The sequence below is a fragment of the Panthera onca genome, chromosome F1, assembly GCF_046562875.1.
Source record: "Panthera onca isolate mPanOnc1 chromosome F1, mPanOnc1 haplotype 2, whole genome shotgun sequence".
NCBI classification, from domain to species: domain Eukaryota; kingdom Metazoa; phylum Chordata; class Mammalia; order Carnivora; family Felidae; genus Panthera; species Panthera onca.
In genome coordinates, this window is record NC_138355.1 from 26,411,814 (window position 1) to 26,426,989 (window position 15,176).

The window sequence follows — 15,176 nt, forward strand, 5'->3', positions numbered from 1 at the left end:
TGGAATCGAGAGGCTTTGGCTAGTAGAAGTTCATTCACGACAGGAAAGAATAGTTTCAGTCAACAGTTGGAGGAAAAACCTGGATGCCATGGGTTGAGGGGGAAAATGGTGGTAAGGCAGCAAGGGCCCTTGAGAGTAGACTCCACGAAGAATAATTGCACTCACCTCCTAACTGGCTTCTTTGCCTCTACTCCCTTCTGCACACCACTTGCTCCTAAGGGAACACTCTCAGGCTTGAAATCCTTTGATAGCACCATTATCACCTGCACACAAATGTCACACTTCTTTTTTTTTTTTTTTAAGTTTATTTATTTTGAGAGAGAGAGAGCCCAAGTGAGCAGGGGAGGGGCAGAGAGAGAAGGAGAGAGAGAGAATCCCAAGCAGACCCTGCAGTGTCAGCACAGAGTGCAACCTGGGGCTCTATCCCACGAACTGTGAGATCATGACCTGAGCCAAGATCAAGAGTCCGATGCTTAACCGAGTGAGCCACCCAGGAGCCCCTAAATGTCACACTTAGCACAGACATCCCATCCTACCCAAACCTGAGTTTCAGTTATTTGCTTAACTACCCCTCTTTGCCATTGGATTGGTTCCTAACAGATATCATCCCTTAAATGAAGGTACCATCTCTTGTTCGACATTTTACGTTACCCCAACTTCTACCCATTCCCATTTGTCACTCAACTCATGTAGTTGAATGAATGGAAAAATACGTGAGAGATGAATGGATGAATGACTGAATGATACCAACACTGACTGTCTTTGTTACAATGGATTTCTGAGTCTCAATATGGCGGTTGAAGATAATTTATAATTTTCCTTTGTGAAATGTCTCGTCAAGTTGAAAGTTTCTGTATAAATCCAACATCCTGTTGTTACCTAGTCATCACCGAAGTGTTTTATTTTTGTAGTTTCAGTTACCTTGATGCTTCCTCGTTATAATTAGACAAGTTCAATTGGCATGAAGATCTCTGATTGGAGTAGGATTGTCTCGGTGAGATGACAAGGGTGTCTGGAAACACTACCTGATAGCGGGGCAGTTAGATACGACACGTGTCCAGTTCTGTCGAACCTCTGAGTCATGCTTGTGGGATCAACCGAGTCACCAGGATGATAATCAACTTTGCTTTGTGATTCCCCTGTCGGCACATCTATTTTAGCTCTTCTGGCAGAGCTGGGGACTTGCTCTACTAATTCACTGTGACGTTGCTTTCTAATTAGGTATCTTGACACAGCAGGCATTCTGGTCTTGAACATTTCCTTTGTTTCTTTAATGTGCCAGCAAGCTGTCTGACTTTGAGCTGCCTGATTTCAGATGTTACCTGCAGTGTAAAATCAGAACACAGATAAGGCACTCAGTCCAGTGTGTGGCACCGGGGTGGGGGTGGGGGGGGGGTCTTCGAGAAATGTTTGTCACATTCTCCTGTCCGTCTGTGCCTTCTGACCTTCTGGTGTTTTAGTTAACCTCAAAGATAACGTATTAGCTTTGGAAGGCTTAAATTTTTCTGCATCCCCGAAGAGAGTCCAGTAATCCTATAAACAGATACTATGTGGATTTCTTTTTAGCCTCATTTCCTTTTAGCCTCACAGTAACCCTAGGGGGTACACATTTTTACTTCCTTTGTTTTCTAGAGGGAGAAGCCATAGCAGAGAAGTCAAGTTCTGAGGTTACAGAGTGGGTGAGGAAGGGCGGTGAACAAGAACACACATGTGCCTCTTTCCAAAACTCTTGTGTTCAACCGCCACATATACTGCCCCCCACAAGACGCTCTGAGCGGCCGGCACTGCACTGGAGACTATGCCGGTCACAGATGGAGGAGACTCAGCCTTATCCTTAAATGGCATCCTTCCTGGCCAAAAAGAACTGTGACCCCAGGTGTTAAGTGCCAACACTCTCTGAGCCTGGGGAGATTCCAGTTCCAGAGCCTGGCCCTTCCTAACCCCTTGCTCTGGGCTGTGCCCTCAGAGCCCCATCTGGAATGTGGAGGAGGAACTTCCTGCTTGCCCCCCCTCTCCAGCTCCACCCCTAATATCGGCCCGAGGGGAGACAACAGCAGGTGCTGCTGCCCCCTCCATGTTCTGGGAGCCCATTGTCTAATTTTGCTCAGGCCTGGCCTGCTTCCCTTTCAGCCCCGGGCATGTGGGCAGAGTACAAGCTAATTGGCAGGGCTGCTCCAAATACTAAAGAACACGGAGCTGCCTGTTCACCAGCGGGAAGGCCGTGTTCCCAGCTTGTGCTCTGACATTTTCTGGGGCTTGGGCAAAGCCACCTGCCAACAAAGGTGTAACGGATAAAGGGCAAACAGGGAGAATCAGGTCCTGATGGCTCGGCAGAGATAACCCCCAGGGGAGGGGACGCAGCTGAAATCCAAGCTCAAGATGCTTTGTCCCCAAGGAGGAGGCACGACTTGGGGAGAGGGAAGGGGTCCAGCAGAGTCAAAGGCGAGCTCATCCACTCCAGGCCTAAGGGTTCCCATCCTCCAGGTTCCTGGGGGGCACAACGGGGCTGAGGAGGAGGCTGCGGAAATGTCTGGGGTCCTGGTGACTGTCGGGTGCCTGTGCTTCAGCCAAAGGCCAAGTTCCCTGACCTGCACAATGAAACCCCTCACAGACGGGAGCCCTGAAGGAGAAAAGAAGTTTCGCACAGTAGAGAAGGTGTGGACTTTGGAGCCAGACAGATCTATCTCAACTCTCAGCTCTGCGGCTGACTGGAAGTAACAGTACCATGACTCTACTGATAACACTTGCGACAACCCTTTAAGGGAAATCATCTTTTAATCTTTATTTTATAAGAACTGGAAGCCCTTGCCCATGGAGACATCCTCAGGGAGTATCGGTGCCTGGCCTGGGACTTGATTCCGCCTGACAGAAGTCCACGCTCTTAACCACCAGGCCTCCCGTGCAAAGATGCTTTAAGTGGGAACGTGACATATGAGACAGACAGTACCTGTCCTCATAGAGAATGAGTTTCTTAGTTTCATCATCTCGAACGTGGGATTAATAATATGCATCTTTGAGTTTTTTGTGAAAATTAGAGCTGATACAAAAAGGCATGGGGGAGAGGTCCTTGAGGGTGGAGGTGGGGCTGGGGAGAGGCCCATCCCTCTCTGGGTGAAGAACTGCAGGGTCCAGGCTTGTTGCTGCTGTTCTTTTAAATTAAACATCTTTCAAGAAAAACAGGCTGAATCAAATGGAACAATTGTTGAGTCTGAATGATGAGGTCATGGTTTTGTTTTCATTTTTATATTTTCCAAATTCAAATCATATATATTACATTTTCTCTGTATAATTGGAATACATGTTGATGCATTAATTATGCAAAATACAGAAACTGAAAGGAAGAAAAATCTTTACTTCCCATTGTTCAGAGATGACTACTGTTGAAACATTTTTTCTTCTTTCTTTTTTTCCAGTGTTTTATTATTTGCTTTTTTTTTTTTTTTAGGTTTCTTTATTTATTTTGAGAAAGAGAGGTTGAGAGTGCACATACATGAGAGCGGGGGAGGGGCAGAGAGAGAGAATCCTAAGCAGGCTCTGTGCCATCAGCTCAGAGTCTGATGTGGGGTTCCATCTCATGAACCCGTGAGATTATAACCTGAGCCTAAATCAAGAGTTGGGCGCTTAACCGACTGAGTCACCCAGGCGCCCCACTTAATTTTTTTTACAGAATTGGTATCATCTTGCACTTTCCTACTTTTAAAATGTAATATATCATGAACATTTTACCATGGCATCAAATACCTCTTAATACATAGGAGAATAAATGGTTGCTTTTAAATTTTCTTTGCGAGGTGGTTCGTTACTTTTGTAGCGGGAAAAAAAAAATCTACTTAAAAGAACTTCACTGTGTTAAAAATATATTTGTGCGTTGCTCTGGGAATGCCCTGCTTTGCCCAAAGGTATAGTGTGCTAGGTTTTATGTCTAGCTCAGGCCAAGTGGAGGGTGATAATCCTCCAGTATTAATCATGACGTATGGAATGGAAATAGGAATAGTTGGTTTTGTGAGGACTAAATGAGATCAGGTATGCGATGTTCCTAGGAGACCATGGGCCATATCAAGTGCTCAGTAATGACCAAATTGTGTCAGTCGGCGACAGTGCATGGAGAACAAGATGGGTGTTGGCCGGGAATTGGAGGCCAGCCCTACCTGTGTTGTGCTGGGTCTAGCTCTTATGGGCTCTTACAAGCCAGTTGCTAAATTCTCAAGGACTTTTGAGCTGGTTTGTTAAATAAAGGCTGTGAAGCCATCTGTGGATTGAAATCAGTCTTAATGGGAGACTTTACACCACAGAAATGGCAAAGCAGCAAATGCTACAAATCAGGGCTGTTTCTTTGTTGATTTACTTATCTCTTTAGCCAGCACACCACTGGTAGGGACAATCCAGAGACAGGCTGTGCTATGCCCAGAGTGGTTGGAGGTCTGCAGAAAATGCTTCTGAGGGCCCGTGCAGTTGATTTCATACGAATGGTAAACATGAGCTGAAATCCTGGTCTGACTGCTGCTTTAACTGGCAGGAGGAACAGGGAAGTGTATGCATTGGGGAGCCTAAAAGGGCAAACGAGAAGAGTTCTTGTTTATTCTCCCAGAACAGAAATAACTAGATGAACGGAGGAGGCAGCAGGAGATAGGGGGACTTGTCATCCAGAATGACAAGGACTGGTTAGTATGAGTGAATGGGAAGTTCAGGGTTAGAGAGAAGCCTGTAGGAAGGGGTTGAGGGATGAAGGCACACAGAAAAGATAAAAAAAAAAAAAAAAAACCAATCAAAAGGAATAGTATAGAAGGGAAAATTTAACATCACAAAAGTGTTATTTTCCTCAATAGTAACATGTATAATTAACAGAATTCTAATTAGAATCTAGGTAGAGTTTTTACTTATTGGGTACATAATCTTAAAATTCATGTGGAAGATTAACTGTCCAAGAATAGCCATAAAATAATGAGGAAAGGATAGTAGGGAGGACTTCTTTACCAGAAAATAAGTATTTGCTAAGGCCACTGTAATACAAACAGTACATTGTAGCATAGGAATTTTTAAAAATCTATAAAATTCCTGGAACAGCCTAATGAGCCCAGAAATAGATCTCAATAAACATAGCAAGGTACTATACCAAATGAAAAGGTAATATTTGAATCCAGTAGGGAAGGACTGATAAATGTAATAAATGGTGCTGGCACCATGTGCAATCCATCTAGAAAAAAGTAAAGTTGGATCCCTATCTCACACCATATTCAAAAAAGGAAGTTTTGGGGCACGTGGGTGGCTCAGTTGGTTAAGCCTTTGACTCTTGACCTTGGCTCAGGTCACGATCTCGTGGTTTTGTGGGTTCCAGTCCCACATCGGGTTCTGCACTGAACAGTGTGGAGCCTGCTTAAAATCCTGCCTCTCTCCCTTGAGCGTGTGTGCAGGCACATGCATATGTGCGTACATGTGCGTGTGGGCGCACGTACGTGTGCGTGAGCGTGCCCGTGCTCTCTCTCAAAATAAACTTTTTTTAAAAAAGGAAGTTTTGATTGTACAAAGCTCTAAAGTAATAAAAAGACAGTTTAAATAGAAATTTCAGCATGCATATTAAAAACCTGCCTGTTGGGGAGAGTATTTTTATTAAGATAGAAAAACCAGAAGCCATATACCCCTATATATGAACGATTGACACTGATAAGATAAATTCATATATTGGGATCCACAAAATGGAGGGGCCCCCAGTGGCCCAGCCCACATCACAGATTTAAATCTAAGTCAGCCTGGACTTCTGGGAGACACCCATCAAGGAAATCTAACACACTAATCACAATTCTCCAACTTTATGTGGCTTACTTTACCCTAGAAAATAGGACCCGCTAGCCTTTGCAGGACATCTCCTAGCTTCTAGCTAAGCATGCTGTTTCCAAATTTCTTTTCTGATGCTGTCTAAAACTTGCTCCTGCCCAAAATTCCTCAGGAAGAGCGTTCCACTTCTTGTGAGGCACTGTACTTGTTTAATCCATGGATTGTTTTCCCTTGAATAAAGCACATCAAACTCTTTGCTAAATTGTTTTTGTTTTGTCATTTGATGGCACAAATTTTTAAAACTTTTGCATGGTAAAAAATACCATAAACAAAATCAAAAAACAAATTATACATTTAAAGGAAAGTATTTGCAAGAAAGATTATAGATACAGAATCTATAGTTAATACCTATGATATCAAAGAGCTCTTCAAATTAAGAGTCAAAAACCAGTTTAATAGGAAAGTGGGGAAGAGATACAAATCCGCAGTGTTTGGAAAAGCGATTCCAAATATCCATAAATGCATGAAACACTGGAGTCTAGTGTAGCAACTGGAGTGGTTAATCTTTTCTAGAGACAGTCTAGCTTGTGGTGTGGCCTTGACCAAGTTATTGAACTTTCCTGTGACTCTGTTATATCATCTTATAAATGGGGATACTCAGAATACCTGTCACACAGGGTCGTTCTAAGGATTAAGAGCTACTCTATGTAAAATGTTCCATACAGTGCATGGCAGATAGTAAGCCCAGTGCAGAGTAAAGTATTATGTAAGCACTGACTATTGTTATGAGTTGGGGGAATGCAAATTCGAATAACAGAGCAATAGCACTCCTTACCCATCAGGCTGGCAAACATTAAAACCGTGACTATATTGCTGGTGGGAATTCATTGGAATTCATTAGAAGAGAGTTTTCTACTAGTGGAAATGTAGAATGTCATGATCATTCTTGGAGCACCTTCTGAGAGTATCTCTAAACATTTTAAGTTCATCTACTTTTTGACTCAGCAATTAAACTCTTGGGAGTCTATCCTGTAGAAATAAAGCCACTAGGACAAGGATATTCGCTGCAGCCTTGTTTGTATTGGAAAACAAAGTGAAACCAAATGAGAACCTATCGAAAGGGGAAGGATTGAGTAAAATCATGGCCTATTCCCAACCTTGTAATATTATTCAATCTTTAAATAGAATGACTTTGAGCTTTGCCAATTGACTTGGAGAGATTTTCACAATATGTTTTTAAGTGATAAAAGCAAACTTTACAGAAAGTATGGGGGAAAGTGTTTTTGTAAAGCAAATATTGGCACCCTTATATACATGTACACATGTTTGTGTATTGTTATATAAACATGAGAATGTTAGAAAGACCATACAAAGGGTTATTGAGTCTGCCTTTATTGCATATTCTGGTCATGAAATATATACATGTAAGTATATATGCAATATATATATATATATATATATATATATATATATAAGCTCAAAGAAGTATGAGGAAGAGGATTGAAGGGATCTGAAATCCCACCATCTGGAGATAATCACTACCATTAATGTTTTAGAGATCATCTTTCATACATTTCTTTGCACATATTCACAACTTCCTGTAGATGAGGTGTGTGATATCGTGATAGAAGAAATGTATATTTGGTTTATGACCAGGTTTATTGGCACAAGAGTGTCTAAAAGTCTTGGTGTTTCCAGAGTGGCAGGGTGAGAGGGACAACTTCTGTTATTCATAATAAGCTTCTGTCAACCCTACCTGAGTTTATGCTAATGAGGTGACCTAAGGTACACCCCTACATGGTTTCAGGTCAGGGCTAGTTGCCAGAGGAACTAAGCAGTGATTACAGGTTTGGAACTTTCAACCCTCTCCCCACCCCCCAACCCTAGGGAGGGGAGAGAGGCTAGAATTGAGTTAATTAACCAATTACCAATGATTTAATTAATCATGCCTAAGTAATGAAACCTCTATAAAAATCCTAAACAATGTGGTTCAGAAAGTTTCTGGATTAGTGAATGCATCCATGTGCCAGGAGTGCGGTATACCCCCAAATCCCACGGAAACAGAAGAAGCTCCTGTACTCAGGGCCCTTCCAGACCCTGTCCTATGTACTCCTTCATCCGGTTGTTTATTTGTATCCTTTATAGTATCCTTTATAATAAACTGATAATACTAAGCAAGGTGTCTCCCTGAGTTCTGTGAGCCACTAATAGCAAATTATCAAGCCTGAGGAGGAAGAGGTCATGGGAACCCCCGATTTGTAGCCAACTTGGACTGGAGTGTGGGTGACCCGGGACCCACCACTTGTGATTGGTGTCTGAAGTTGTGGCAGTCTCGTGGAACTTAACCAGTGGGGTCTGCACTAATTGGGTAGTGTCAGAAGGGAGTTTAACTGTAGGATACCAATTAGAATTGGTAGAATTGGAGAATTGCTTGGTGTGGAAACCCCACACATTTAGAAGTGTTATGTGTAGAAACAGATCTTAATAGGGTAAATGCTGTTTTTACCATGTATTCCTTTGTGAGGGGATCCCAACAAAATCACACTGAGTCTTATGGTGAGACCCAGAAGAGACCCATACGACAAGTCAGGAGATGCTGAAAAGTGATGGCTCTCATCCCCTAATTAACTCCATGCGTGGGAGTTACTTCACTTCTCTGGGCTCCAGTTCCTCCCATAAAATGGCGCTATTTACTAGATGGCCTCTGAGGTTCCTTTTTGTTTTGGAATTCAGCACTCATACTGTTGGCCGTGAGAAAGTCAGCCTGGCGTACAGGAGGCTTCAGAATCAGACAGCCCTAAAGTTCAACACCAAGGTGATATTACTGGTACACTAATAATGAAGTGCTTCACTTGAAAAATGGGGAAATAATCATCACGTTGTAGAATTGTAAAGATTGGAAAATAAACATAAATCAGTAAACACAGCAGCATTCTTTCTCAGATTTAATGCCACTTAAAGGACAAATTATTTTTTAACAAACAAATTAAAATAATGGATGCTATTTCATGCCTAAAAGGCTACTCTGTCATTTTTAAGGTGAAACAGTTTAAAATAGGCTATGAACTTCGATGGAGGGAAATGAAGAAATGATGAAACACAAAGCCTTTGCAGTTTCTTCAGAGAGCTCATTGCAGAACAGTTTACTGATGGAAACTTTTGGAGGGGTTTGTCCAGGTCTACCCAGACAGGTGCTGCTTTAATAAAGCCTTCCTGGGTTTCAGCAAAATGAAGAGAGGTTTGTTAAGTTTAAACAGAGCAAAGAGCCATTTTAGTCAGGATGAAAAATGAGTTTATTTGGGAATAGCAGAGGAATTGCAATTTGGGACGAGAAAGCTATGGTGACCCGCAGGCCAGTCCAAAGAGATAAAGGGAAGGTCAGCTTTTTATTAGGTTTTAGGGGGAAACTGGGAAGGGTTGTTCTGAACAAAAGAAACAAGAGTTAGGTTGTGGTGATTTCCCATTAGCTGTAAATGGTGGTTAGTGCTTGTTGTTGCCGGGGGCATTTTTCTTCCTTTTCTTTCTTTCTTTTAACGTTTATTCATCTTTGAGTGACAGAGAGAGACAGAGTATGAGCTGGGAAAGGGCAGAGAGAGGGAGACAAAGAATCCAAAGCAGGCTCCAGGCTCTGAGCTGTCAGCACAGAGCCTGACGTGGGGCTCGAACTCACGAACTGTGAGATCATGACCTGAGCCGAAGTCAGATGCTCAACCGACTGAGCCACACAGGCACCCCCCTTCTTTTTCTTAAAATCAGGAGAGGGGCACCTGGCTGGCTCAGTCGGAAGAGCATCGATCTTGGGGCCCTGAGTTCGAGATCCACTTGGGTGTACAGATTACCTAAAATAAATAAATAAACTTAGAAAAAAGCAAAAGATAAAATTCCTGTGTGAAAAATGTCCTCCCTCGTTGAAATAATTCTTACCTTTCTTCTGTGCGTGGTTCTGTAGGCACATGGGGGAGAGCTCCCCCTTCAGGGCTTTTGGGATCCATTTTAAATGAGGTTTCCTTTATTTTCACAGGTTACATTTTTCTCCCTGGTGCTAATGCTCATTTTCCACTAAACCGAAAGGAAAAAAAAAAGTTGTAATTGAGATTTCATCAACCAGGACATTTTAGACATGCAGAACCCGGACTTTTGCTCTTATACCATAAATTGAACAAAATGCAGAAAACCATCATTTCCCACTCATGCTACCAATCACTGTGTACCTACAGGGCCGCCTTGTGCCCTGGGAGGAGGGCTATGGCATTTCATACCCATTATAACACTTCCTCTGAGGAATCTCAGAACCAGCCTGTCCAAGAACGTCCTTTGACGTTAAGTCAATGATTCAGTCAGAATCTGAAATATTCTTACAGAGAAAATCAATTAGAAAGTTGCATCACTGCAAACTCAATATTAAACCTTCAGCTTCTTTGTGTCATTAAAAGTACAATTCTTTAAGAACTAAAAGCAGTGCACAAATAGTATTATTTTGAACTGACCAAGAGTCATGATTTGGGCAAGGACCAAGGAGAATAATAAACACACGGGGTGGAAGAATTTGGGATGTGATTTTTTTCCTGACATAAATTCATATTATTTATTATGTGCAGAAGACAGGAAGTGTCGTCTGGGCCAGGAGGACTCTGTCTCACCAGGTACCATCATGAGGTGTGAAAAGGCACCATTCTTTCTATTCAGGAAGACAGCTGGATAGGCCAGGACCATTTTTTTTTTTTCTGCTGAAGAGTTGTGTCTTAAGACTGTCTGTACTGGATTTGCAGTAGTGGAATTCAGCTCTCTCTGAGGAATTTCTTTGAAGAGACTCCCTTTGTCTTGTGTTCTGTTTCCCATTGGACCACCAGCCTTTGGCTCTGAACGAAAAGCTCCAACCAGAGGGGTTCATCAACCAGCAGGTTGCTGTGTAGAAGAACTCATCATTTGTTTCTTTTTATTTCCCTTCCCGACACACATACTAAATTGAAATGACATTGAAAGTATCAATCTGAGGGGCACTTGGGTGGCTCAGTCAGTAAAGTGTCTGACTTCCGCTCAGGTCATGATCTCAAGGTTTGTGAGTTCAAGTCCCACATCGGGCTCTCTGCTGTCAGCACGGAGCCCACTTCAGATCCTCTGTCCCCCTCTCTCTCTGCCCCTCCCCCATTCATGCTATCTCTCTCTCTCTCGAAAATAAATAAATGTTAAAAAAAGATTTAAACAAGTATCAATCTGAAAAAAAGGAAGGAAGAGAGAATTTGTGGGATTTGCCCTATTTAAACAATATATGTCATTACTCTGGAGTATTAAGAGCAGGCAGGGCCACAGGAAAGCAGTTCCCAGCAGGTGAATAGCTGATAACAAACTGATCATACATGAGTATGAGTATGCCGTGTGCAGTTTATAAATTGCTTTAGCATGCATTCATGACCTAATGTGATTCTCATGGCAGTGTAATGATACAGATACCATCATTATCCCGCATTTTACAGAGAAGAAGACTGAAGCTCTGAGAGACTGACTTTCCCCAGGTTTTCCAGGTAACAAGAGGCAGAGCTTGAAATCAAGTTTAGGTATTCTGACTTCAAAGTCTTTGTCCTTCTATTCCGCTTTTTAAAGAAGATCTAAAACTCTGGAACCCTTGAGCTGGAAGAGATCTTGGAGACCCGGCGGGCCAGGCTTTGCTTAGTCCTGCAGGGTGTTAACACAGGTCCCAACAAAGTTTGGGAAATGGCAGATTAAAAGATGTTGAATGGACTTCTTACCCAAAGAATGTCCCAGGGTCTTTGTTAAACTAATGGATCTTGATGCTTTGGCTAATCTTATTTGGTGATGGATTTCCTCTTGGGCAGCATCTACCTAAGACCCACAACCTTAGCCCCTAGCTGGTGACACTCCTGCGTGGTGTTTTTGGTGAGTCCCAGACCGAACAGAACTAGAGCAACACTATGGTTTTCAACAGAATTATAAAGAGTGATGGAGTTTATTCTGACTCTTGGGTCTCTTCTTTGTTAATGCTGGTTTTTATCCTATGGCCCCTCAAACCAAACTGCATGAGCTACTGTCCACAGTCCTCCTGGCCACAGTCACCATTGGAGGGCTCACCTGGACCTCCCCGGCTTCCTTACTGATACCTGCTCTCAACTTGGTCCCTAGTATTCCAGGCTCCATGGTGAGGTGTCTTGGAGGTCAGGCTCTGGATTGCTCAGGTTTAGATCCTGACTCTCCTGTTCACTATCTGTGTCTGCCAGTGTCTGTCAGTTTCCCCATCAACAAAAGGAGGCTAAACAGTACCTGTTTCACATGGTCTTATAAAGATTAAGTGAGATCATATAAGTAAAGCACTCAGTTTATTGCCTGGTCCCTAGCAGGTGTTCAAAAAACTCACATTATGATTATTATCATTTAATAATACACTGAACACTAGCTAAGTATTGCCAGAAGACATGTAGGCCACCTTCCATTAATTTCTCCAGATGTACCAAGCAGTTATGACCCCTGTAGAGTTGTCATTATCGAGTGATGTCTTGAGGTCATGTCCTTTGCATGTTTGTGGGATGTTGTGGGTTTATAAAAGTCGCTGGACACCTCCCATAGGGATGGTCCTATATCCCTTTGTGCTCTATGATGACTTCTTCATGAGACACTCCTTTCGGAATCAAGTTCTAGGAAAAATGTTTTGTATCTTCTTGTGACCTTGATGATGGTTCTTTCTTCATTTTGGCTTGGAGACAAATTTTTGCCTCAGCTTAATCTTATTTAACCCCCCTTAATTAAGCCTTTTCCCCTTTCTTTTGATTTGTACTTTTCATATTACTGAGTTTCTGTTTGCATTTTAAAAATTTTGTTTTTAATGCCTTCATTTTGTAATTGATATTTTTGTAAGCCATTTGAGTCTTTGAAGAATTAGGCAGAGCACACATACATACACATGTATACATAAATATCCCAGAAGGATGAGCTGAGTATCAAACAAAAATCACTGTATTGGATAAGCATTTAGTACCAAATAGGTGGTGTATCCTAAGTAATTATTTTTTAAGCAGTTTATCCATTTTTTATACCATACAGTATACCAATTCATAATTCTTCAAAAATCAAAGAATCACAGAAGTGTCTCAGCATAATTTAATAACACCTGTCATTTCATGAATATTGACTGTGTGCCCAGAAAGAGACTGACACGCATTTTCTCTATTTTTCTTAGCATGTCAGCACGTTGGGTAACATTATCTCCATTTTAAACAAAAGAAAACTAAAGCTCTGAGAAGGAAAATGTCTTCCTCAAATTCAAATACATTCAGCTGGTAAGTGGTGGGTTTGAGATTTAAGTCCCGGAAGGTCTAATTATTGTCCATGATTTCTTCAGTACATTGTGCCCCTTCTCACACAATCAAGAACCCCTCTGGTTGGTAATGGTCGTCATACACATTTCTCCTGCTGAGGCTATTTTGTCCACATCAGATGGTACAGTGGTTTGATTCTCCTACCTTTAAGAGGTGGAGTTTAATTCCTCTTAACTTGAGTGTGGCCTGAACTTAGTGACTTACATCCAACAAACAGAATATGGTGGAAGTAAAAGTGTGTGACAGCAAGATTAGGTCATTGAACGCATTAGGGCTGCCTTTTTGTTCTTCTCTTGGACCGCTTATTCTAGAAGAAGCCAGCTAGCATGTCGCACAGACCCTCAAGTGGCCCCATGGAGAGACCCTGTGGTAAAACGGAGGCTTCACAGCCAATGTCTTCACTGCAAGCCCATCAGAGACCTTGAACGAGAACCACCCATCTAAGCTGCTCCCAAATTCCCAACGCACAGAAACTGTGAGCTAACAATGTTTGTCATTTTAAGCTAAGTTTTGGGGAGGTAATGTATTATATAACAGTGGATAACTGAGGAGGAAGATGATATAGAATTTGAGGACCTTGCCCCAGGTCCTATGTGGGCCTTTGACAATAATTCACAGTTCTCTTCCTCAGGATATACTGGATCTGCCTGTAGCTACTCCTACAGCCCATGTTTCTGTTAAAGATGGTTGACTTTTCTGCAGATGAGACTCTAAGCCCACTCTTAAAAAAAATTTATTTATTTATTTATTTATGAGCGAGAAGGGGCAAGTGATTGAGGGTCAGAGAGAGAGGGCAGTAAGAGAGAGAGAAAGAGAAAGAGAGAAAGAAACAGGGCTCACCCAAAGCGGGGCGTGTGCTCACCAGATGTGGACTCGTGCTCACCCAAAGTGGGGCCCAAGCTCACCTGATGTGGGACTCGAACTCACAACCCCACGAACCATGAGATCATGACCCAAGCCGAAGTCAGATGTTTAACAACTGAGCCACCCTGGCGCCCTGTGAGTCCCGCTCTTAAATATTTGCCGGTGAATAGGAATCTGCATTATTGTCTGGTAGCCCAGAAGGCCACTTTAGACAAACTTGAAGGACTGTACTAGAATACTTGCTGGAGAGGCCAGTTAGGAATGGGAGTGGTAGGCACCTGTAGTCCCAACTACTTGGGAGGTTGAGGCAGGAGGATCACTTGAGCCCAGGAGCTCTGGGCTGTAGTGTGCTGTGTCAATTGGGTGTCCACACTGAGACTGGCATCAGTATGGTGACCTTCTAGGAGCAAATGACCACCATGTTGCCTAAGGAGGGGCGGACCAGCCCACACTGGCAACAGAGCAAGTCAAAACTCCTTTGCTAATCAGTAGTGAGATCGTGCCTGTGAATAGTCACTGCACTCCAGCCTGGGCAACAGGGTGGGAGCTTTTCTATAAAAAAAGTATATATATATATGTGTGTGTGTGTGTGTGTGTGTGGTATGTGAAAAGAACCAACCTTGAGTGAAGGAAGATTTGTTAAAGCCCATTTAGGCCCACTGATGTTTGAGGCAGATGATAGACCCAAGAAGTTGTTAATGTTATCCATATATAGACCCTCCATGTTTTATCCCTGTATTAAATTGTTATAAGAAAGCAAAGAGCCTGGAACATGTTTTCTCATGCGTCATCCATAAGAATCTCCTTTTAAAACCATGCTTCTGTGCTTGCCCAAAACCCTGGCTGAGATATGTCTTCGAATGACAATTCAGCCAATACATATTCAGTGCTGGCTAGGTACTAAGTGCTACTTCAGGGGTTTGGGGTACAGCAATGAAGAAAACAGACAAAATCCCTGCCCTCATGAATCTTACAGTCTTGTGAGAGAGACAGAGAGCAAGTAAACAAGCAAATACGTAAGATGGTTCCAGAGGGTAAGTGCAATGCAGAGAAATAAAAAAGAGAGTGTGGTGCTGGGCCCAGGGGAGCCCCGGGGGAGAAGAGGCAGGGATGACTGCTCTGAGGGGACACTTGAGCAGAGAGACATGTGTTGAGAAGCTCCATTGCCAACATTCCAGGCAGAGGCACAAGTCCTGTGGCAGGGATGAGTGT